The sequence below is a fragment of the Corvus kubaryi genome, unplaced genomic scaffold (assembly GCF_017639235.1).
Source record: "Corvus kubaryi isolate FWS band 111438036 unplaced genomic scaffold, C.kubaryi_AGA036_p1.0 124, whole genome shotgun sequence".
Classification (NCBI taxonomy): domain Eukaryota; kingdom Metazoa; phylum Chordata; class Aves; order Passeriformes; family Corvidae; genus Corvus; species Corvus kubaryi.
The window spans coordinates 4367473-4392809 of NW_024580659.1; the positions used below are offsets into that span (position 1 = coordinate 4367473).

General features: G+C 36.5%; 1 protein-coding gene across 16 annotated transcripts in view; it reads right to left on the minus strand.

Moving 5' to 3' along the window:
- Nucleotides 1–25337, minus strand: part of ERC2 (ELKS/RAB6-interacting/CAST family member 2) — a 432662-nt gene that overhangs the window by 48464 nt on the left and 358861 nt on the right. For all 16 annotated transcript variants that reach the window (XM_042020735.1, XM_042020741.1, XM_042020751.1 and 13 more), the window contains one exon: nucleotides 12462–12652. The gene's annotated coding sequence lies outside the window, so the exon portion shown is untranslated. The remainder of the gene's footprint in view (nucleotides 1–12461; nucleotides 12653–25337) is intronic.

Consider the following 25337-nt stretch of genomic DNA (forward strand, 5'->3'; position numbering starts at 1 on the left):
AATATATATATAAATAAATACAGTCAAAATTAACTAGGAAAGAAAGATATTAAATACTAGGAAATCTGAATATCTGACAAAAATCACTATAGGGCAAGCTTTGGATTTGGCTTTTAGAAAGCCCAATTAAACCCAACAACAGCTGCCAAACTGGAAGCTGACACGTCAGCCATGTCCTGGCCACTGCTGTCCATCATGGAAATAAATTTACCATTTTATAAAGCAGTGTGAAAAATGCCCTAAATAAGGAACCACAGTGGAGATCTTTGCCCCCCCCCATTTGTTATTTACATTAAAATAATGCCCAGAGGCTGTAAACAGTGTTGGAACCTGGAAACGAGTTTCAACATCTCTTTGCATGGTGTTGTCTATGCTTGTTTAATTGGCATGTGTACACAAATGAACATGTTTGTGTACACACACACACACACACACACACAAACCATCCCTGCTTACTGCACATACAAACACACAGGCCCTGTTTGCACACTCCAACCCACGATTTTACACTCTCAGGATCACAGATAAATACATCTTTTCATATCCTACACAATGCAATGACCTCTTGGTCCATAGGTGGGCTGGGTAGACACTTGCTTCATTTGAAAAGCAGCCTAGCACAAAACCATCTGAGACCTGCTAGTTTTGTAAGTGAAGTCCACAGTACTTACAGGAATAGACATCATATACATTTTAGCATTAATTATTTTCCTCACTCTTCTCCATTTTGTGAATTCATAATATATAAAGAAAATATCAGGTTACACCTATTTGTTCATTATCTGACCGGTATTTTGAACATGGGATAACGTAGACATATTTTTCTGCTACTTTCCCATTTCTGAGCCCCTGTAGCAAATAATTGATCAAGACTTAAACAGGATCTTTTCCTTATACCTCATGCTCAAAGACATGAAGACAAGGATTCACAACAGCTCTGTTGACTAAGCATGTAAGAACACCCTTCAACTCTGCCCAGAATTATGGAGTATTATGTTCTGCTGTGTCGATCAAATCCGTGGATACTCTTAGCCTGGACACACAACTCCCTCTGTAAATCACTTTGCACCTTGTGACAATTTAAGTTTTATATCTGTGTCTGCAATCTGAAGGGGAGGGAAGGCAGAAAGATAAATCTACAGTGTATCTTAGTTCCATGATGAGACCTCTGTTAATTAGGTCTTCCTCAATCATCGCCTCTTTAATTGGCATTTTTCTAATATCAGGAAGAGATGCCTAAGAATTAGATGTCTGATGCTGCATCAAAAGGCCACCAATAATGCACAGCCCAGTGCCAGCAGGGCAGAATCTATTGACAACAGAATTACTTCTTGTTTTAAAAACAAAGTCTAAGCAATGAAGTACTTATAGTGTCAGAAGTGGAAAAAAATTGGGGGAAGAAAAGAAGCAGAGAAAGTGTTACCAGTAGTTCCTAAAAACAGAAATGTTCCCCAGCCAAATGGACATACCACCACCAGATTGGGAAGACAGAAAAATAAGAGGTCTGTACCTATGGGAAAACTTGGAGCCCAGATGACCAACTCTTGTTATTCCATAGGTTCCTAGGCAGAATATTCCAAGATATTTTCTGTTTTAAGATGTACAGATTAAGATTTCAGAGTTACAGTACACCTCAGGCTCCCATGAGCTTTCTGTAGTGTTTTCATTTTGGGGTGTCTTGGCTGTACAAGGACTAGGCAAATAAATGTAAAACACTTTCAGATTTCTTTCCTGCTTTCTGTCTCTGTTTCTCTGCAAATTTTTTTTTTCTAATACTGTAATATTTCCCTCATGGTCCTTTTTCATCCTAAGGAGCCACATCTACTGAAGAGCTTACCTGCTAATATTCTCAATCATTATTTTAAAAAAAAATCCTACAGAATCTAAAACAGTATTGTTCAGCTAGGTACTAATACATTTATTTATGCATCCCTTAATTCCTTTTGAGCAAAATCTGATTTGGCCCTACATCTTATGTTTCTTAAAGATAAACAGGGCATTATTAAAAAAAAGAAGTTCTTGTTTAGGCAGAAGCCAAATGCACCTTAATGAATATGACAACAGTTCTTATTTATGCACAAGTAAATCAAGGCTGTATTTGCACTATGCAGTCTTAAGGGTTTTCTGACATTATGAGTTAAATTGATTCTGTTAATTGCTTAGGTAAGATGAGAAACATTCAGCTCCTTGATAATATTTTATGCTGAATGACATTAACTTACTGACTTTGATGGTTATACCTCTTGTTCAAGATAAATGTTTCTAAATATTTATAGTGAGAATGTGTTCTAAATAAACTTATCTAGCACTACATTTTAGTCATCAACAAAAGTGCTAGTGATTAGAAGCTCATGATGTAGCCAATAGAACTGTTTGTCTGAAAATCTACACATCTTGAAGAGAGAAAGAATGAGGGCAGGATGGAACATTTTTTTGGTTATCTAGAACTGGATATATTTAAACCAAAGGGTTGTTTAATAGCTTCTCAGGCTTTGATTAATTTCATATTGAAAGGATTCTGTTCCACATCAAAGATGTCTGTTAGAAAAAAAAAGATTATTTTCTTAAAAAAAAATTCCCCCAACCTCTGGCTGAACATATAATTTTCAGTTTAGGAGCAGGTGACAGTAAGATATCTCCCAAGTGAGAGTATTTAGATTTTTACAGAACTAAACAACCCTGTTGTGATGAAAGCTGGACTTTCCTCAGTGCTGGGATCCAATGAAAACAATAGTGTTTCACTAAACTTTGAGGCTGACAGTGTAAGAGTTTTACAAGAACCATTTAACATTTATCATCACATCCTGCAAGTTACATTTAGACGAGGGAAATAGTTACACAAAGCAAACAATCTTGCATAGAGTAAAAAAAACGCAGAAACTTCTTAAAAATGGATGCATATTTAAGAATGATGCCTCTTTGCAATAACCTGTCAGCAATAATGGGTTCCCATAAACAGGAAATGGTATTTTAAAAATAGGAACAGATTATTATCATCTCTGATGACAGAAACTACATACTTTCTTTTTTCTGATTATGTTCAGTGCAAAGTCCATCAAGCTGAGCACTTGCACAGACCAAATAACAGGAAATTGTAAGGTCAGAAGAGAACAGTGGAAATTTCTGTAACACAACTGTGGCAGAAGTTGTGGCCACTGGAAATCAGTAGGAAAAGGCTGAAGAGGCAGGAGAAATTATGTAACCTGGGAAAGTGAGGTTTTAAGTTTGGGAAAAGAGGGTTTGAAGAGCCTGCAGGTTACTAACGAGGGAAGAAGGGAAAAGAGGCTGGAGATGGGCTTGACAATAAATCAAATGAACCTGAAACCCCAGAAGGAATCTTGCAGGAGGAAAAGGCTGTAGAGGGAAAGGAGATAAGAGCATGAAGAGTCACTAGAGGCTCTAAGAAAGGAGACATTGAAATCCTGAATGCAAAATTTTAAGAGAACAAATCTGGGAAAATAAGGATAAGGTGCTTCCTTGAATTACGAAGATAAAGTTGAATATGAGGCATATCCATGCAAGTGTTGAAATATTAGTAAATGGAATATTGAAACATTTTTCATTTAGAAAGTTTCTCTTAGTTACATAAGGCAGATTGTCTTTGACAGGAGTGGCTGGCAGAAGAAAAGATCGCGGTACTCAAGAAGAAAACTGGAAGACAAATTTAGGCAGATAGCACAGTTCAGGATTTCTTGGATATCAAGTGTAGAAATTATGAAAAAGACAACAGAAGCTGATATTCTTATTTGTCCTATAAAGTCTAACACAGGAAGTTTCTATACTTTAGAACTATGTCTTACAAATCTTACAGGTACTAAATGACATGAAAATTAGTTAAAACAGATCAGTTTTAGGAATATATGCTACCTTTAAAATATGCCTTTAACTGCCTATACAAACCATTGCTAAAAGAGAAATTGCCCTCATCTGTTTTGCAAAACACCATTTCCAGAAGCCTGGTCTCATTGAAACATAGACAAATATTTGTGCTCAGATGATGAATTCACTTGCTTGTTCTAAAGATTCATTATTTGATTCTGCATCTATAAGAAAAACAAATTTGCACAAAGTTTTATCACTACACTATTTCAATAGTGCACAGAAAACTGAAACTGTTGGAAATGCACAATGTGCTTTATGCAACAAAAGCCTATTTATAAATTATGACTCCATACACAATATGCCTTGGGGACTGTTCCTGTTCTAATCAAATAGTTCTGCAAATTTGTTGCCAAGAACTGAAGAAGTATTTACCTGTAATAGTTAGGTGAAAAAATGATACTATCAGGTCAAATATGTTTTCATATACACTGTGGATGTCTTATTCACTCACTAGCCAGCTTCTAAAGGTTCCACAAAAAATTAAATCACATAGCTTAAATATTTGTCTGCAAATAACACTGGTTAAATAACTCTGCAACATCTGGTTTCCTTTTCTGTTTGCTATTTGAGAGCTTTTTCTGTGTATAATTAATCCTTATAAAATGGGAATAAAGCAAGTTATTGTCTTTTGGAAACTGATGAAGTATATTACAAGTACAGAGAAAGGGACTGTACTTCATTCTGCACAGCAGAGTTAAGATGACCACAAAGAGAAAAAAAAAGTTTATGTTCATGTGAAAATGGTACTTGGAGCTCAGAGGTCTAGATTCACTTAACAAATTCAGTAAAATGAAGTACTTAGAGTAACCACAAAGCTGAAGTGGAGAATTTCAGCAGAAGGACAGTTCGAAGAGTTGGAAAATAAAAGCACAGAGAGACATGACAGGACAGTTTCTGCCTGCTTGGATTTTCCAGGGCTCTGTGCCAACACAGACTGAATTTGTGGGCCATTACAGATAATCAAAGTGAGGGAAAAAACCCAACATGTGAATGGTGCTTCTATGGGAGCTGTGGTAACATACACAAGTATTTGCGTGTTCATGACAGTATTGATCTAAGACCAAAGAAAAAGGTTTTGTCCTCCCTGTATCTGTCAGTCTGCACAGGAGAACAAAGCCACACGCCTAAGAAATCATCTTTGAACTGAGGATTCATTACTGTAACGCTTCAACCAGCAGACCTTGACAGGGCAGCTCCAAACCAAGCTGTGTAAAAAAAACTCTACATCAAAAAAAGTCTTTATTATGCTAATTACAGTAGGCAAAACTAATATATCCCAATCTTTCTTTTAGAAATCAATAAAACTTTTGCCTTTGTGTTCCATAAACATAGGTTTAACATATAAAGGTCAGCAAGAGGCACTGAATCTTGTTGAAAATATTCTTCTATTCCCTGTTTCTGTTCCACATGAAAAAAAAAAAAGAAAGAAAAATTAGAAGCAGTAGTAAAACAGTCCTTCCTGCTGGTCCAGTTCAGGTACTTGGTCCACACATAAAAATAAATTAAAATAAAGGGTGGATTTTTTTTCTCCCCTTTAAAACCAACTCTGTCACCTCATCAAAATCACCAAAGGAGATTCATGTTGATCAGCTAATTATGTATCTATAATGCATAATAAAACACTACATACTTTACATTTCTGTTTTGAGGCTTGATCTGATTTTGCCTTGTCAACACGAAGTCCTACCTTTGTAGCTTTCTTTGTCACCTTTTACAATCAAAGCTTACTTTACATTTCAACAAGATATTACCCACAAAAGGATTCAGACTTTATGGAAGAGGCTGGTCCAACCCCTTTGCCACCTACACAAGAAACAGCTTGAACCTCAGACTCCAAAACATAACAAAGAGCTTGACTATTTTCAAGAAAGCCTCAGCAGGAGTCAGGATGCAACCTTCAGTTATCCCTCAGCACTTCAGACTGTACAATATATATGAACGAAGAGTGGATAATGCACACAGGAGTCACACAGCCATAACACTGTAAAGCACAAATATTCACTGTTCATTGTATTCAGTTTAATAAAACTAATTTTGCAACCCTCTTCATTGCATCTTAAGAATAGGATCAAAGCCTGCTGCATATCTAGATGTGCATTGGACTTTGCTTGCATGGATCAAATTAAAACCATGAATTAGCATTACCAGTTTGGCCAAAACTAATTAACTACTCTAGGTATGCCACATTACATTTACAAAAATCAGTTTGCTAAAGGATGTCTTCCCAGTGAAAATATTTTTTTTTTCCAATATGCTTCAAATTTCTGCATTTTACTGCATCAACTTGTTATGGAACTATCTTTCATATTATCCCTGCTTTTATTTTGTTTGGTGTTTATTTTTAAGTAGAGTCCTAAATGTATTTCCATTTCATGCTATTCCCAGTTAGAATAGAATGACGGTACTTCCAAGAAAGAAAATCACCCGGGAATCTGTTCTGCATTTGTAGACAGGAGAGAGGCACTTTGAATGGAGAAGAAGAATTAAATTAGCCCCAGATATAGGGGCTGAATACTAGCCATGTGTTTTTGAAGTGAGAATCTGCAAACCCTTTCCTATAGATTCTTTATAGTCTGAACTTTATAACAATAAAGGTATAATCTGGTAAAAAGTTTGCTGCCCTACAGCAAGCACAAAACACTTTTTTTTTTCTTCATCCAAAGGGACCACTGATCTTTGAATAAAATATTTTTACCTTCCCCCACAGCCACCAGTTTAGAATGAAAGCATATTCCATGTTTAAGATTCTATATTTACTCAGTTTAAATATTTATGGGTGAGATGTATATACAGTATTGAATAAAACAGAAACCAGATTCATTCCTTAATGAGTGAGAAAGAATAAACTTCATATGGGGCAAAAAGGAGTGCTAGAAATTGTCACTGCTTTCAAGTCAGCAGCCACAAGAAATGTTGTCTTCTCAACTACTGTACAAAATAACAAAACCAAAAGCAAGTGTTATTATTTTTTCTTCTATATTATCAGATTTTTATGACAAAGGTTAGAATGTTCAAAAATGTGTTTAAATTTATTCAGCTGTTCTCATAGTTTCATGTTTCACTGGGCTGCTACACTGCATTATGTTCCCATATGACTGGATTAAAGCTATCTAACAGGCTGGTGAAGTTATTAGTCCAGCATCTGAATACTTGTTCACAACCTTCTTCAGCAAGTATTAACAAGCTGAAAAAGTCATATTGATTTGTTTTGGGTTTTTTTTTAACAGGACATCCATGGTATTTGCCAGATAAGCACTCCTAAAGACTACTCGTCCTCCAAAGCCACTGATAAACTAAAAGTGGTGTTAAACTCAGTTGTAGGGAGAATGGACAGCCCAAGGGAGAGGTAATGGGATACAGAGACTTTAACCTTTAGGTCATCAATTTAAATTCAGCTCAAGTTGATCATGACCAACATTCCCACATGATGAATGTTTGTTAGCCTGTGTAAAGAAATAGACACAATAAATATTGGTGGACACATTACCGAGGTAACTGATCCCTTTTGGTAATCTCAAAAGAATACCTGCACTCTGACAGGCCACCAAACAATCCCAATTCCTCTAATTTCATGGAATCCATCATGACTGCATACTCCAAAACAATATCCTAACCCCCATCAAATTACTTTCAACATATTTTGGAATTTTTTTGTTCATTAAGTGGATATTTCAACCAGCAGCAACTTCAACAGTGATCAGAGAGTTCAGTTTATCATAATAGAGTGTGCAAAGAATACAGAAGACTATATTGAAAAGTGGCATTAAATTCATTGTTATAACCCAAGTACTACTTTTAGGCAGATTTGGTTGAACTGTTAAAAGAATGGATACAAGAAAAACAGAAAAACCTGAGACAGCTGACAGGAATAACCAGAGGCATGGAAAGACAGTTCTATATGGAGTCTGAGATTGAGATTTAGTTTGGAGTCCAGATTAACAAATGTTGCCTGGTATGAACATAAAAAATAATGATTATTACAGGCATTTCTTCAGAGCCTGGGGGTCATGAATAAAGCTAAGCACAAAGGTTTCTTTCCCAGCGTATAAGAATTCTGAAGATTTCAGAAAGGTCTTGTTAGTATTAGGACAAATCCTTTCACAATTTTCACAAAAGCAGAGATACCCAACCTATTACAGACAATAGTCCAGTGGTAAAGACAGTTGCCTTGGATGCATTAGATATTCAGCTGGATTTAAGTCTCTATTCAGCTGGATTCAGAAAAGGAAATTGAACCAAAGTCGCATGTCTTAAAGGATAATGCCCTAACTATTAGGCTCTGGGTATTGTAATGCAGATTTCTCTCAAGGTTTCTTTTTGAGCAGTTCCATTTCCAATAAATTATTTATTTGCTATTTAAAATTAAAGCTTTCTAAAGGAAATTTCCTTAAGCTACCCTTGACATGAGAGAGGTTTCAGGTTTGATAAAGCAACAATTTCTATCAAAAACTCTGTTAACTTGGAAAAATCCATATTAGCTTTAGTATTTCCAAGAGCAGATGCAAAACAATTTCAAACATTTGTAAACAATAATTTTCCTTTGTGGCAACACTAAAATGAGGAGAGCAAGACCATGCCATGCTATCTTTTCCTGCTGAAGATATCAAGCGATGTGAGGCTGAAGAAACATTGCTACTAATCATACATCAATCAAGCTCTCCTATAAAATAAAAATAACAAAATATGTAGTAAAATTAAAAAGGTTTTTTTGTAAAATTGAGCAAGAGAAAACACAACAGCATTCACACTACTTATTTTTTCCCTAACTGACAACGGAGTTGACTATTTTTAGAGCTGGGAGGATAAGGTCTTTAATGTGAGCTTTCACTAACATATGAGTCATATTTACAGTGATTTACTTTTACCCTTCCAATCTATAATCTTGGAAGTATGCTGTTCCCAAATGAAATAGCAATTTTCATGTGATTTGAACTACAAGTCTGTTTTTCTTAGCTTGTTCTTCTATAGCTGAGCTTACATTTGACTACTGCCTCCATCAAGATGCTTATTGATCACAACTTTGAGTTGTTGTAACTGCCTTATGCAGGGCTTCCCAAATTACACTGACTGAAATCAAGTGAAGTCATGTAATATAGTTTATCCATAGGTTTACAAAATTTATTCACTTTTTAAGCCCTCTACTCACCTCCCAAGCTTACCACTCCATCAACTCATACCTTTCTGTAGCAATGCTTTTTCCTCCCCCCTCCCACTCAATTTTCCCATTCTGGCTTTCATTCAGACCTCTCTACCTTTCTCTATCATTATGTGGGTTACTATAGTGGGGGTTTTAGCTATTTATCCCAAATTCATAACACTGGTATCTAAAGACCCCCTTTAACACACCAACACACACCCACTTTAAAGCAATTAAGCCAACATCGTGCTAAGCAGTTCCCTACAGCAGTGCACACAGAATCATTAATATGATTACAATCTTTATCAGTTTAACTTCTGTTCACTGGGAAAGGAGAGATATTAATGTTACACAGAGCAAATGGCAGCCCTGCTAAAGCCAGATTATGGCACAGTGAAAGTCCTGTGTCTGGAACCATCAGTGCTGCCAAAGGAGCTGCAGCTAAACCATGAGCAACTGGGTACAGACTGCATCCTTCCCACTTCAGAGTCCTCTCCTACTACATAAAAGTTTCCCTTGCAATGAAAATAGACATCAGCAAGGCAGAAAAGGTCTTGTCTTTAAAACCAACCACGTGTTATGAATATAAGTTTCTATTCCCATCTCCACCACCCCCAATTTAACATATTACAAAAGCAGCAATAGTTCACATTTGGATACCAAACTAGGTGATACATCTACTGCCAGAAAAGTAATGTGTAATGAATCACATTATTCCTCCAGTGTTTTAAACAGGTAGAAATAATCATAGAAAAACTGCCAAGGAAATCTACCATTCCAATTTTACACTGTCTGTAGCCCTTCAGACTAAAAATAATGCACAGATGTCATTTTCAAAATTAGCATTTCTATTAAAAAGAAAACCAGACTCATCCTAGTTGATCTTAGACATTGACATATTCACCAGAATAATTCCACTGAGGCAAATAAATGCATTTGCATGAATAAGGGCCCGCACTGCAGGACTTCATAAAAACATACATATGGGGGGAAAAAAGAGAGCCTAGGAATGATGTCAGCAATTTTGACAAACTTTTGTTTTATAACTGTGATGCAATCAATTTAGCTGGATATTCCTGAGTTCAGATCTAATACACACTGCTCTACAGAAGTGCCTGAACAGCACTAACATGTTTAAAGTAATTTCACTTTTTAAGCTTCAAAACACACTATGTTTACCTCTGGTTCATAATTGGTGATGCACTTTTGAACCACAAATTCTTCCTGTCATCTTGCTTAATTATAAAACATTCTCTAAAACTTAACTTTTGTTTGAAAAACAGGTTCATAAAATCTCTCAGTTCTACATTCAAACTGTTAAATTAAACTATTAAAAGCCTAAAAAAGTGGGAATTCAAAACAGATTGTGAGGGGAATTTCCACATGTGTAGCCAAAATGGTGATCCTGAAGGCCCCTACCCCACCCTGGAGATGTTTCTGATGGCAATAAAGGTTCTGATGGCAACACAGGCCAGACCCAGAAGCTGCATCTCCGTGCATGGCCAGAGTTTACCTGCTCATGCAGGGTGCTTCATCTGATGGCTCAGCTTATGCCCAATCCTGCGGGGAGCTGCACAGCTGACCTGAGGAGTTTGACCCACCAGGTGCTCTCAAAGCCAGCCTAATAAACACCAACCAGGAAGGTTTCCAACAAAATTCTTCAAGTTCTATTTCCTTCTCAAATGGCACATGAACAACAGTCATTCCCAGCCTGGCACTGCTCATCCCAAATCCCCTGGTCCCATTCCTTCTTCACCCTAGGACCCAGCAAGGCCTTTTAGCAGAACGTTCCAATCAGTCGGCCACAGGCTGCAATAATTGCTGGGGCAAGGAGAGGGAGATATCAAAGTTCTACCACTGAAGCTCTTTCATTGTACAGAAAATAATTCAAGATTCTTTGGGCCAGAGAAAGAACACAAGAGGGAGCAAGAGTCTGTAGCCTAGTGATTTGGGCACTCAGCTGGGAAAGGGAGTCCTGGGCTCCTGGCCTGTGCTCCATAGAAGGTTCACGCAATTTATCTAACAGCCTTTCAACAATCTAAGTCTTAGCTTGAATCTGGCAATGTTTTCCTTCCTGATCCAAGTCTATAAATAACACTTTGTTTGCAAACATCAACATATCTCTTGTATGCTGTTAATGCTAAACTTTAAATAGAAAACATCAATAAAACTGAAACGTGCCAAAACCTGAAAGCTTATTTCATACTCATTTTCCTTTATAAGTACTTAAAATACAAGAACTTACTTGTGATCAGGTTAAAAATACTATTAAAATGCAAATACATGGTTTTACCTGTGTCAATAATGCTGCTTTGAATCACTAAATTGGAATTTATTTTTTCATCTCATCTTTATCAGGATGAGGTAAGATTTTTAAGAAGTTATAACAATAGTAATAGCCTTCTAACATCTTTATTCTGCTCCGTTTCTGATTCTCACTTAACAGTATTTTCATTTGCTGGTTCTCATTCACTAGCACAACAGTGCAATGTCATGCAGGCGACTTTAAATCCAAGCAACGTTACCCTGAAATTCCCACTCCAACAATTTCATGGACATATTTCTGGTTTTGCTAAACATTCTTTTCATAATAGCTTCATTTTGGGCCTAAGCCTACATAACAGGGTCCCTTTAAATAATATTCCATGCCTTGAAACATATTACAAAAACTGTTGTATCAAGGCGAGTTATGCAACGGCTCTCTATGGTTTTAGCATATTTACTCTGTCACGCCATGTGTGAGACTGCAGCCTCCACAACAAAACCTTTACACACTGAAGTCATTATCTCTGTGAAGTCTGCAACTGGCATTTAAAACTTATTGATGGCCTGGGTATTGGTGGCTCAGTAGGCAGCACTCTTGCCGGAGGCCCAGGAGGTCAGGGGTTCACATTCTGCTCAAAGAACAAGTTGGACATATTCCAGGTTTGTGTGTGGGCTGTGCTACACTCCTAAAGGGGCAGTCCTTAGGACAGTGCACGAAACCTTGGCTTTTTGGGGATATCAAAGTCCTCTTGGAAAGGGAAACGGAAGAGTAAGGAGAAAGTTTAACAAGTGAATGAAAACGATCGCACTGGCTGGGGACCTGGATTTGGTTGTGTGCTAGATACAGAAGGGTCCAGCTACAGCACATTGAACAGTTTTAAACAAGCTGCCACATTTAGTTGCTGTGGTCAGCACATGTTCAAGGGAGAGGTACAGACTCCAGGCATGCTCAGTATTAGCCAACTTCCTCAATCGCAGAGTGACTTTGGGTTCGATTTCACACCACGGAACTGTGAAAAATGCATGTGCAGTTTCAGCAAGTGAGCAGTCTACAAAAAATGCTTTAAAACTGGAACAACTTCCACCCATACTATACAATCAATGAAAAAATCTCCAGCCAAATATCCAAGTCAAAACTAGCAACACATATAGAAAATAATAGAAATCAAGATTCGACCTGCTCTGGTGTTAAACTTTGATACTTGAATATCCCAGGTGTCTCCCTCCTCCTCTTCTTCTTTATAGACAGGTAAAGATGGATCTCTTGAAGGAACTGGGGATCACACTCTAGGCAAAGGTTGGACAGGTGATCAATGTACAGCATGAGATTTTGCCGTGGCTATGTGCCTCCAACAGTGACTGGATCATCTGGTTTAGAAAAACAATTCAAAATTGTAATATTTTCTAAAGCACTTGTAAGGGAAAAATTAGCAAAAGGGAGAACATATAATTTTTGTAACATGGAATATATCACAGAAATTCTTTCCATAATTATATATTTAATTTCAAAAATTCATTTATTTATTATTTAATGTTTAGTTCATTAACTTTTCAATTCCTTGAGAGGATTGCATCCCATTTCCACCAGCAGAATGTGTTCAAAAGTTACTGGTGTGATATAAAATTATTCTTGTAAGTGTCAATATATGTTTTTGGCATCTAGATTTAGACACAACCCTAAAAAGTGCCAGGGCCAGGCCTGGCCCATTCCTTAATCAGGTTTTGGAGCAAGCCAGTATTTATCAGCCAAATAGGATTCTACTCTGTAGAGCTCTTCAGGAGGTAAGCACAGACATTAATGTTTGTTAATGAAGATACATCTCCCAACACTCCCTTCTATGTCAATAGAATGAAAGAGCATTTTCTAAAGGACCATTCAGAGAACCTAAATGATACCTTTTCTTCCAGCATTTAGGAACACCATCTTTTATCCACCTTTTACATAGTCCCCATTTTTTTTTACCATCATGGAAAAACAAATACTGCCCTCCTTCCCAGAAATATCCATTAGTATAATGAACCTTTGGGTTTAAGTTTGGTGAAATCAAGCTGTATTTAAGCAACAGTGTTTACACACAGTAAAAGAGATAATTAATTACAAGAATCATGACATCTTTAGGCTGTCACACAATTGATGTATAAGCAATGAGCTGCTTAAATGAAACAAGATATTGATGGCATTATTTCAAGTTCAGAAACAGAGGAACTCCTAACATAATCCCAGAGCAAATTTGCAAAGAATTATGAGTTCATTTTGTCACTAAAATATGAAAAGAAGCTATTTCAAGGAGCGAAGGATGTCCTCTTAACCTGCAACAACAAATTTGTTTGTTTTTTTCTCTTCTCAGTAAGAAAGCAATTAGGATTTTTTCCAATAAAAATATCCTTGTCCATATATAAACACTCCTGGTAATCATGTAATTACCTTACCCAATCAGATTAAATTGCTGTCAGTTGAGTTCCCACTGTTGATTAACTTTTGTGTACTCTAAACCTAAATGAAGTCTTTGGTAAAGTCACTTAGTCATTTACAAAGGTGTCTCTATGATTCCAAAAAGGGTAACAGCAATATATTCTTTGCTATAATCATCAAATATCCAAGGTCAAGGATAGATCACAGTGGACCCCTTTTTTAAAACCCAAAGAAACACAGAATTAAACTATGTTGCTTATTTTGGTGTTTCTTGCCATGACTTCTAAATGTAATAGTAACCTTTGACCCTCCCACATTAAACACCATAATTATGTAATTAAAACTAATTATGCAATTTAACATACATATTTTTGTCCTACAACAGGCAGGTCAATTACCTCACTCATTGACCTTGGAAGCTTTCACAGTTTAAACAAAACAATGAGGCTTTCAATTAATTTTAAAGTACAAACAGAGAAGGAGCACCAGAACCGCAAGTCTTCGCACTGATACTGCATAGAGGGATCACTTACAAACCTCTTCATTTTGGATTCCATAGATTAAATCCCTTGATAAAAGCTGTTAAACATCCTTCTTCTATGTTGCTATCATTAGGAATGTTAACACATTTGTGAACAAATCATATATACACATTACTTGTTAAATGCAAGGAAGGAGGCCAAATAATACATTTTCTTTGCCCCACTTCTTTTCTTCAGGATTGTTTCCTCTGCTTCCTCCCATACTTCACTGGCTCTATCCCCGTTTCACCTCCTCTTCCTGAAGTCTTTTTCTTTCCCCTGTTTTCTCCATTATCTCCTCCATTCCATTTCTAGCTGTAAAATTTATCATTATATCAAACTGCTGTAGCTGTTGTCTTTTCCAGTTTCCAGCTGCATCCCTAACCCCATTCACGGAGTTTCTCAGCAGATCTTGGCACCAGGTGGCTCCTGATGATGATGATCCAGCAAGACTGAGGGAACTTTGGACTGCAGAAAGCTACAGCTGAAGCAAACATGGTACATGCTCTAAAATGAATTTTCCAGCGAGGGAAGTTTGGTACAAGTGAGAGACACTTTATGAAATTGTTGAAATATGTTTCACCTCAATAGTATCTTTTTTCTCTTTAAACACTTAGGTAAGCTCTACAGACTGCACTGAAGGTTTTCTAAATTGTACAAGAGAGACTCATGCAATATTGCATTGTGTCCAAACAACTTCTTCTTCAAAGAATAAAATTAGCATCATAATTCAACCCCATTTTTATTTTTCAGTAAACTAAATCCCATTCTCTAAAGAACAATTCTTAACACAGTATAAGCCCAGGAGCTCTGCATTAAAAAGGATCATGTTCTGCTATCCTGTTTTTTTCAATTGCTGTATTGACCACAAATAGATCCAGCAAAGTTAATAGGCTTAGGTGTGAAGTAAAGGGACAGACCACATATATATACAAATACTACATATATATATATATACACACACATGCCATATATATTTATATGCATACATACATATATATACACTAATCAAGCTTTAAGTTGTTTTCTCTAAACCTCGTTTCATGTGGGGATCAGAAAATAGCTACTGGAAAAACATATACAAAAATCTTTCCTGACTTCTTAAAAGTATAGCAAAAATACCTACAGTGCATTTTGTGCTTTGGTGCTGTTTCTAACACCATTTTTGGAGTCCTTTCAGTTTTCTGCTTTAATTAGGCCTGACTTGCACAAGGAGCATGAAAAGATTTCAGTAAACCCTTGACATAATGGAAACAAGGAGCACTGAACTCTGAATGAGGAGTTACAACAGGAAAGAAACAATTTAAGATGGTAGCAGGCCTTATTGCAACATTAAACCTCAAATTGGATCTGATTTACACAAAGTAAACCAATATATTGAAATAGTGCCCCAAACTTCTGGACAAAAGTTTGAAGGAAAATAATACAGTGCATGTGTAGAAATTCTGTCCAAGGAGGGGAGGAGATTATTCCTTATATTCTCATTTAACAAAAAGGTTCCTTCTGTTTTGAACGGAACATTAAAATTCTAATTCAGCTCATAGAGCATCCCAAACAGGGCAGCAAAAGAATCTGTGAAGGAGCCCAAATATGGTGCTATTGAAACAGAGTGGATTAGAGGAATTGGGATAGAATCCTACAAGTGGCTAAGTAGCAGCAGGAGGTCAGCTTCACAAACAGCAGGATGCTGTTCTTGCCAGACGTGAGTGACATAATACAGGCAAAACAATCAAGATTTTAGCTGATAAATGTATGCCTTAGGAAAAGGCCTTGCTGTAGAACTTTCATAAGCAACAAATATTTAAGCAAATTCTGTAGACCTCATTTACACAGGAGAGCATTTTTTTCTTATACAAACATGACACGTTAACCATGTAGAACAGAATTCTTTGTAACATAAAGACAATAATTTTAAGAGCCTAAGTGTAGAAAACACAGGAGTCTTTACTGAATTATTCAGTAAATGGATTAAACAAAAAGCTTTCATAGTTTGATGCAGCTTTAATTCTGTCCCAAGCAATTCCATGTACATTAGAACAATACACGTGAAAATAGCTCCAAATACTAGGATATCCAGAATGAATATCAGAACCCATGCAGCCCCACTGGTTATTCATAAATTGCATATATCAGTAGTATTAGACAAGTTTCAACGCTCTGAAGGGGACAGTTGCATTTTTAAGGAGACACTGAGATATTAAAGTAAGATGATCAACAAATCATTTTGGTTTCTAAATTTTATGGTGTTATAGTAAATCAGACTTTAATGCTAAACATCTATTTTTCACTTATACTACTTTAAAAATATCTTTTAAAAGGCTGAGATTCCCCTTATTTTCCATTTTATGCTATGAGCAATTAAAATAAACTTTATTCAATTGCTTTTTAGCTAGGGAATTGCCAAACATCATGTGTAAAACATTCATCTGTCTACACCAAATTCTTCTCTGTCCTGCACAAAACATCCTTTTGGGCTAAATACTTTAGCAAGTCTGAAATAAATTGTAATTATGAGGTCAGATTCCAGCCTGGAGTAGAGACCACAGTTCACCATGACTCTCAGAACATTGTGAAATAAGAACTTCTACATGGTGCAGTTGACTGTTTTCATTCAGAAATCAGATTAAGAGGCAGTTGGGCCTTTGAGAACATGAGCTACAGTGATTAAGGAAGCAGGACAGAGAGAAGGCCAACCAGAAGCACAAGGGCACAGAATTCCCCCGCCATGGCTTGGGCAACCGCATACGGACACCACGGCATTGACAGAAGACACCTGAGGGCACTGTACTCCCTGACCTTTCTCTACCATGGCCAGGAGCTCTCCCATGATCTGATCACAAAGGGGGCATTTCACATCATGGCACCATGAGAGAGGATGTCTGCACTTTGATAAGTTGATGGACGTGGGTAATCTACGGTCACTCCTGCTGGAGAAAAACCAGATTACAGAGCAGACCAAACTTTTGCTATCTGGCTCCAGTCTATGGATCTTGTAACAAGCTGGCCATCTGTGATCTTAATGTGTATGATTTCTGGGGAACTTTCATAAAACCATGTGATCAGGAATTTGAAATGATGTAGAGACAGCCATGGCACTCAGCAGCTCCTGCTCCGAGCCCCTGCTCCTCCCTGCTGCTTCTCCCTTACCTGCAGTGTTGTGCTGTTACCAAAACCCAGAGTCATCTTGCTCTCATCACTACAGGCAGTGGGACTTATTTACATGCACGGATGTGCTGCACATTTATAGCTTGTTTGGTACAGAGCAGAGCAGCTCAGTAAGAGCTGATTAAGACATTGTGCTGAGCGAAAAACTGGATGCCTTGTGAATATCTGTGTTTTGGCCTTTCCCCAAATGTCTTCCCCCAACAAGTGAGAGAGGACAGCTGGAGCAGATGAACTTTCTGTACCCAAGAGACTGTTTTTCTTTCCTTTGAAGGTATTACTTGCCTGTTATTACATTTACATAAAGGATCTTTGTTCTTTCCCATATATAGTAAATTGCACTCCCGTATGTGAACGTTGTGTAGCCGTTTCCCCCCAAATACAAAACAGAATTATCTTCAGTGTCATTCAAGCCTGTCTCTTACCCCCATTACAAAGAATTGATGCAAATCTATTTTTGTTTGGTCTGGTTTATGCTGACAGCAATTAATTCTAAAGCCTCAGCATAAAGACATACAAGAAACACATATGTTTTTAATCTACAAGCAAGTTATCCAATTATTTTAGGTAAACTTTATGATCACAACCATCCTTACCAACTCTGATATGATAGGCTATTTTCTTCTTAATGGCTTAAGACTAATATACACTGCTACAGGGAGTATACTCTTCAACATTCCTCATGTTTTACCTCCTGATCTTGAAATAATAATATAGTCAATGAGCACATTTTGTTTATACTTGTTAGCAAAAAGCCACCAAAAGCATGCTGGGAAATAATATTCCATGCCTTAGGACTCAAACAAGTTCTCTTTATAAATAGAGCTTGTGTAAATCACAGACAAAGTTGACAAATTTCATGGATTAGTCATGGTGAAAATATCAGATTTCATGGTATAAAACAGATTAATAGGAAAATCATATTACAGTTCTGATTACCCAAATTCTGCATCTTGTTTAAGAATGAAACGAAAATAGTGATAATTCTGGAGTCTGTTCACTTAATTACACTTGCACTGATTTGCGTACAGAGGGTAAAGGTTCCTCATTAACCTTGTAAAAACTCTGAAATCTATATTTAGCTCCACTGGAATAAGAACATCACAAGTTATAGAGATTATACACTGAACTATTTCTAGAGATTGTACACTGAAGCTATTTCAGTGAATTTTTCCATCAAATTATGCTAGTATGAAATTATTTTGTCACCTTGTAGAAAAAAAATTAAGGAAGAAACAGATTTGAAATTAAGGTTGTTATTTTCACAATTATTTGTATTTGGAGCACCTACTTAAAAATTAGGGAAATAATACCCAAAAGAAGTTCCACTTTAACAGAATACCTCATTATTCCTGTAAAAATATAAAATTCATAACTGTGAAGAACAACATTTGGAGTCAAGCTAAACTATCAGTTTTCACATAAAACTTCATGGCTTTTAAGTCTTTCGTGATGATGTAATTTAAAGTGAGGCCTTATTTAAAAGAGAGGTTACACATAACCATGTGATTCAAAGAGACTTGTTGACTACATAACGATTTGGCTTGATGCCTCCGTGTCCTCTACTGAGCTGCACAGACCACTTGTCATCCTTGCATCTGAAGACAGCCAATTTGTCAGACATTTGCTTTAATTCTTTTTCTTTGTCTTCTTTACAATATCCTTCATATGCATCCTGGTCATCAATATCATATATCTGACTGGAGGATGGAAATTCATTTGTGTTTCCGTCTTATTTTCTTTGCATGCAATCCTCCTGGGTCTTATAGGATGTGCTTAATAAGAACCACATTATTCTGCTAAAGGAAGTCCTTGAGCAGACTTTGAGAAGCAGTATGGCAAATTAGTTTCAGAACGTGGAAGGTCACGTTGGAAATAAAAAGCTGCAGTTATCCACAGCGTTTTCTGCAGTTCAGAAAGTAAGAAAAAGAGGTCTAACCTTCAAGAAAGGATTTGTTTGATGTTTTTCCTTTAGCAAGCTGCACTAATTTATGCACAAACAGTAAAGTGTTGGACATAAGCTGAAACTAAGAAAAATTAGCTTTTAGTTAAATTCACGTTTGTAACAAATGAACAATCACACTTCTCTTCCAACTGCATTTAAACGTTTTTGTTTCCATAAACAGGATGTTATTTGCAACAAATTCTATACCATTCAAATATTTAAATTTAAAAGTGTGCTTGAGTTTGAACATAAATAGCCCTCTGCTTGGGAATGCCAGGTTTATAGGTGTCCTTGCAACCTTAATTCTGCCCCCTGGTGTCTATAAATTATGGCTATTTCTAACTAATGATCACACGTTATTTTTCACTCCAGGGTCCGTGTCACTCTGCTCACAGCACAAATGTTCCTTACAGAGTGCAGTTGCTCCCAGCACTACCAAAGCTTTAAAAATGATGTTTTTGCTAAGCATCTCCCTGAAACTATAGTGCTGTTTGCTTCCTGGGCTTCCTGTGCTGCTCGCCACTATATCTGGATCTCTCTAGAGCACTAACAATCCACTTTCTTCTTTGTGATAGGAGAAGAGCATTATTATCTGTGTGGGAAAAGATGGTGCACAGACACTGGGCACAGTTTCAAAAGTATTTGTTGCAGATGTCTTGGTCATTTGCTCTGATGTATTAGGCTTACTTGTGTAAAGTTCTTCAGATTTTATAGTCCTTTTCATTTTTAAAACAGTTGCATAGACTTCAAGTTGTTATATTTGACACGTCTCTATAAAACAAAATTTTATTTTTCATTTTCCTCACTTTTTAGATGTGAAAAATTACTGTTTTCTGGCAGCCCAGAAAACTGCCAGAGATGGCCTAAAGCTCAGAACCACTCCTGGTGCTTCAGCACTGGTTTTGCTCCTGATGACCAGACACTCTTCCTGTCGTCATGGCAGAGTTTTTATCTCTCTTAAGTTGCTGAGGGTGCTCTCTGCATCTCAGACAGGCCCTGGCTGAATTAAGTAGAAGCTCATGCAATACCGGTATTTTGGCCTACACAATTTTTTAGCACATAATAAATCTGAAGCAAGAGATGGGGCTAAGTTGCCCAATAACATAATTGCTTGTCTCTCCCACAGTTACTGTCCCATTTAAAATGCAGCTCAAGAACGGAGTCAGTACAACAGGGAGCAAGCATGGAACAGCAGCAAGGTGCTACAGAAAAGGCAGTAAATGGGTGTGTAACTGAAAAGCCCTGTAACATGTACCCAAAAGGACACCTTAAAAAAAAAAATTCTATGAGCTACTTGAAATCTGGCACTTTCCAACTTCCAGACTTTCTATTTACATGTCAATACCCATTTAAGGAAACCATTGTGTTGTCTTGCAATATGTATTTGCTGTATTAAAAGACAAAAGTTACAGATGACTTTAATGATTGCTTGTGAGTATCAGAAGCAAAGTCTGAGTTTTTAACACAGACAGTTCAAATACACACCATTTAAAATAAACCTGCTATTAGGGATCACTTCAAATCAGTGTTTTGAAATTCTGTTAACTTACATACCTGAGCAAATGAAGGCATTTTGATTTGGTTTGTTTATTGTTAATGCACACTGGAGCATAAATCCATCACTTGCTCTCTGAACAAAATCTGGGTGCCCTCTGGAGTTGTCATGCGAACTGAAACATAGTGAAAATAGGGCTTCTGACCCTTTAAACCTACCAGCTTTTCTTCCCTACTTTGAAAGAGATCTGATCCAAAAATCAGCTGGACTTCTAAGGAGCCTTTTTGCTGATTTCCCAGTGCAGCTTGGAGCAGTGTAAGCAATGCATATGGTCAGCTTAAAAATATCAGATCTGCTCTTTGTTTTTACCCTCTGGCTCTCAATCACACTCACAGAACTCAATGACTTTCTTGAGATCTAACATCAGTAAATTAAAATCAGCTACAAAATTTAATTAAATAAATTTATTCACAGAAGCAATGAATGCATCATTAAGACACAATAATAGTCTCAGTCAAGCCTATCAAAAACTTTTTATTTTCTTTGGCAAGACCAGATTAAAACTGAAATACTATGAAAAATCCAATTTACTCTCCAGTAGTGATCTTATATGTCTTGTGTTGTACTTCATTCTCCTCAGTCATGAAAAATATTACAGCCAGGTTTTGGTTGTTAGTACTTTGGGGTGCAAGAATTGCAAAAGACATGTTTGATTTTCTATTGACCCTGCAATGAGAAAAAAAACCCACAAGGTTTCCTAACAATTCTAAACTCACCCCCCCTCCCCCCCCCAAATAACAACAAAAATCCCAAACAGAAAAAACCCAACCAAACCAAACCAAACCAAATTTGGTCTACATTTGGTCAAAACTTTGACATAATAATCTGTTCCCCATCTTTTCATGTACTGAAAGAAATAAGTAATCCATATTTGTAAAGTGTTTTAATGACCTTGGATGAAAATTACAGAAATGCAAAGGAAGTATGATTGTTGTTCTGATGACGAAAATGCCTTGTTCCACTCACCATGTTCACTGCCTAAAGTCACACAGTGGGTAGCCTGTTATTACTAAAGGAATAAACTTTTTCATCAAACACTCTTTATAAAAATATTTCCCTGGAAATGTAACACAGCATGCAGCAAGACTACTACAATTTTCCATCAACTATGAGTACATGCAGCATAGGTACTGTTCTGAGATAATTTCACTCGAGCTTTTTGGCAATAGTTCCTCTCAAGGAAACCTACATTAACCAGAAATTTAGAGTCTGTTATCCCCAGGCCAGCTTCATTGGAATTTTTAATATGGCACTGTCTATTCAACAGTTGTGTGTAAAATGCCAATAAACTGGCCAGAAAAGAGCTGAAGGGCTAATTGCCTTTTAACTCCACTGTGATGATAAAGTCACGTAGAAAGAAAGGAAAAACTCCCACTGCTTTAACAAGTTTATCTGACTGCCACTTTAACATTCTCTGTCTGCATGCACTTTAGTGCATTCACCAATAAAAGGATAAAAGCATTCAAAATCCTGTACCCTCAATAACCAAGAAGTCCAGATTCAAAACGTCTGCTCTGCTGGAATCAGCCCATTAGGTCAGCCAGCTTTTTGCCTGGTACTTGAATTTCAACTATACAGTATGTACCAGGAAAAAATTTCCTTTTGATGCAAAAGATTATAAATCCTTAGGAAACTGGAGTGAGAGAAGAAAAGGAAGGATGCCATTTTGAAATAGTAATAAAAAGCAGAAACTGCTTCTCACAGATGCAGGGTGAAATAGTGCCAATCAAGTCAGTGGTGAAATTCCCATTGACCTTAAAAGATCAAGGAATTAAAATACAATAGAGGAAAATATAGCATAATTTATAAGCTGGATAAACATGTAATTTTCACTTCTCTGTTCCTTCAACTACATTTTATTTCTTTCAATACTTTCCTTTTCAAAAATCCAGTTTTATAAACATGATTTCTTTCATCTGAACAAGATTTTCTACCTAACTCTGCCTTTCTCCACTTTCTTCATAGTGTAAATGCTTATTAATCCATGCTTAAGAGAAGACTTTGAATAACATCACTTATAGAAGTCAGTACTATACCCAAAAGGTGCATTTTCCTCTGCCAGCTGAGTGATAACCATCCTTGTTCTCCTTGACCCCAGAAAATGAGATGGTTATTAAAAGACATTTCATAGAATGATTGAAATGAAGAAACTAGTGGTCATTTAAATTTTTTGGTAGACCTGTATTTTTACTTTCACCAGAGAAGGAACACAGTCAGCTCTGATACTGAACTGACCTGTTCCACTTAATAAAATAAAAGCAGAAGTAGAGGTATTGTGATTGCCAGCTGCAAACCACGGAGTGTTGTTTTTTTCTATTAAAAATCTCTCCCATGTTTTTCTTATTGTAACCTGGAAAGAGTACAAAATCCGAAATCCAATGGAATTTCTATCGAAAAGAATACTGTTAACACTGCAAGTTCCTCAAGTACTCACCCAAGCAAATGTTGTATCATATTACAGTAAAATTTAAAAGCAGAAGTTCAAACTAAAAATGAAGTGTCCTTCAAAACAGACTCATGTGCATCAGAGCCTATGCATTAATGCACTTATTTCCATAGAGCTCTGCATTTCCCTTCTCCATCACTTTGTAATTTGTTCCAGATTTTGTTATTTCTTTCACATTTGAAGGTACATTGTTCCACATTTGAGTGATGAAAGACTGAACCGGATGGAAGTACAGTGAAATGTTAGAGGGAGAATGAAAACAAGAATGAAGTTAAATTTTCAATTTATAAGGTAGTAACAAATGAAAGAAATAAACAAATAAACATCTCGTAACAAATAAAGAAAATGTAGTGCCCAGGGAGACCCAGAGTGGTCATGCTCACAGTACAAAATAAACAATTTTGCTATCCTTCCAAATTTAAAATGCCAATACCAAAGAGAAGCAATGAACTTCTCCCTAACAATACATTACTTTTAGGTTGTCACTGCAGTTCAGGGGTATTCTTAAAGCTTAGATCTTTCTTACTAGATTAGAAGGCAGAGTAAACTAAAAGATCAAGCTAATCTAGGATAAACTTCTTTTCCACAGTTCAAAGGCATTGGCCTTTCCACAGGTTCAATTGCAGGTTTCTTTGAAGATGTGCCCTAAAGTTCATTAAAGAAATTTCACTGGCTTGAACTGATTTCAACATTAAAAAGATAATGTGAGAGCTTCATTGCCATAAAGAACCTGACAGATTGACTTTGAAGCTTTTTAGGTAGTATTAGATTAATTTTTTTATTCTTGCACTAAAAGCCTTCTTTATTTAAAGATATCTTTATGTTTCAATCCTTAAAAATACTTTAAAAAGTAATGAAAAAAACCCTTGGAAACACAGATTTTTAAAAATCAGTTAAAAAAATTATTACTTAATTATTTCTACATAAAACATCACTGATGTTTTTCCTCTCATGGACTGTACTTAACAGTATTTCCAGGTGGTACTGCACATAGTGCTTAAGCAGCATCTAATCTGTGCTTAGAGTTTTGAAAAGAATCATATGGCAAGAACAACTGCAGGCTTTAACAATGTAAGATTTAGACAGATGTACATAGCCTTTGTCTTAATAACAGGTGCTCCAGAGCCTGTGACAATAATAATGTGAAGAGGAAAACATTGCTTAAGATTTTCTCAACCTCTGCTGAAATCCAGAGAGACATATTTTCTGATTTTACTCCAGAATTATAGTTGATGGTTAAGATAAACCTTTGGTTTCTTACATAAGGATAAATGCTCATCTCCTTATTCAGAAAAAGACCAAACCTACAAACATAACTTGCACACTTATGGAATAGCTCACAGTGTATTACACTTTTCTACCTCTTTTAGTGCACAATGTTGCAGTGGTGACATGAAAACAATGAATGCACAGATTTCCCAAATCAAGGGCAAGCACCTTGGCATCAGTTTTCCAAAGACCCAGATACTCTAACTTTCTAGAAGAGAAGCTGTGGTTCCTGGTTACTTCAGACTTCTGCACCAGACTCACAAAAAAGGGTTCTTGAATTCCCTTCCATTCCATCATGTTTACTCTATGTACTACCTTACTGACCAGATTCTGTCAAATAAAACCTCATCGTGGAGTATGACATCCATTGTTTCATAAACACTGCCCATGCATGGACTGTGTCTTCCTGGACAATAAATTCTACATATTTAGATAAACTAAATACTTCCATTGCCTCAAAAAGTTGCTGACAAGAAAAGTCAGATATTCTGACGGTACACTATTCTATGTTTAAGTTTTTATACCTTGAACCTTTATGAGAAAATCCTAAACAGAGAACTGTCATAGGTACTAAGGTTTATTTGCAACATGTCATCCTCAGCTTTATGATTTATCCTCTGTTACTGTTTCTCTTCACAAAAGCACACAGCTTGTCTCTTTTAGCCTATTTCTTTTATTTAAGTCACTTTTCTGAGTTCAAGATTTTATCTTGTAGATTAAAAAAAAAAAACAGTGACAGAAC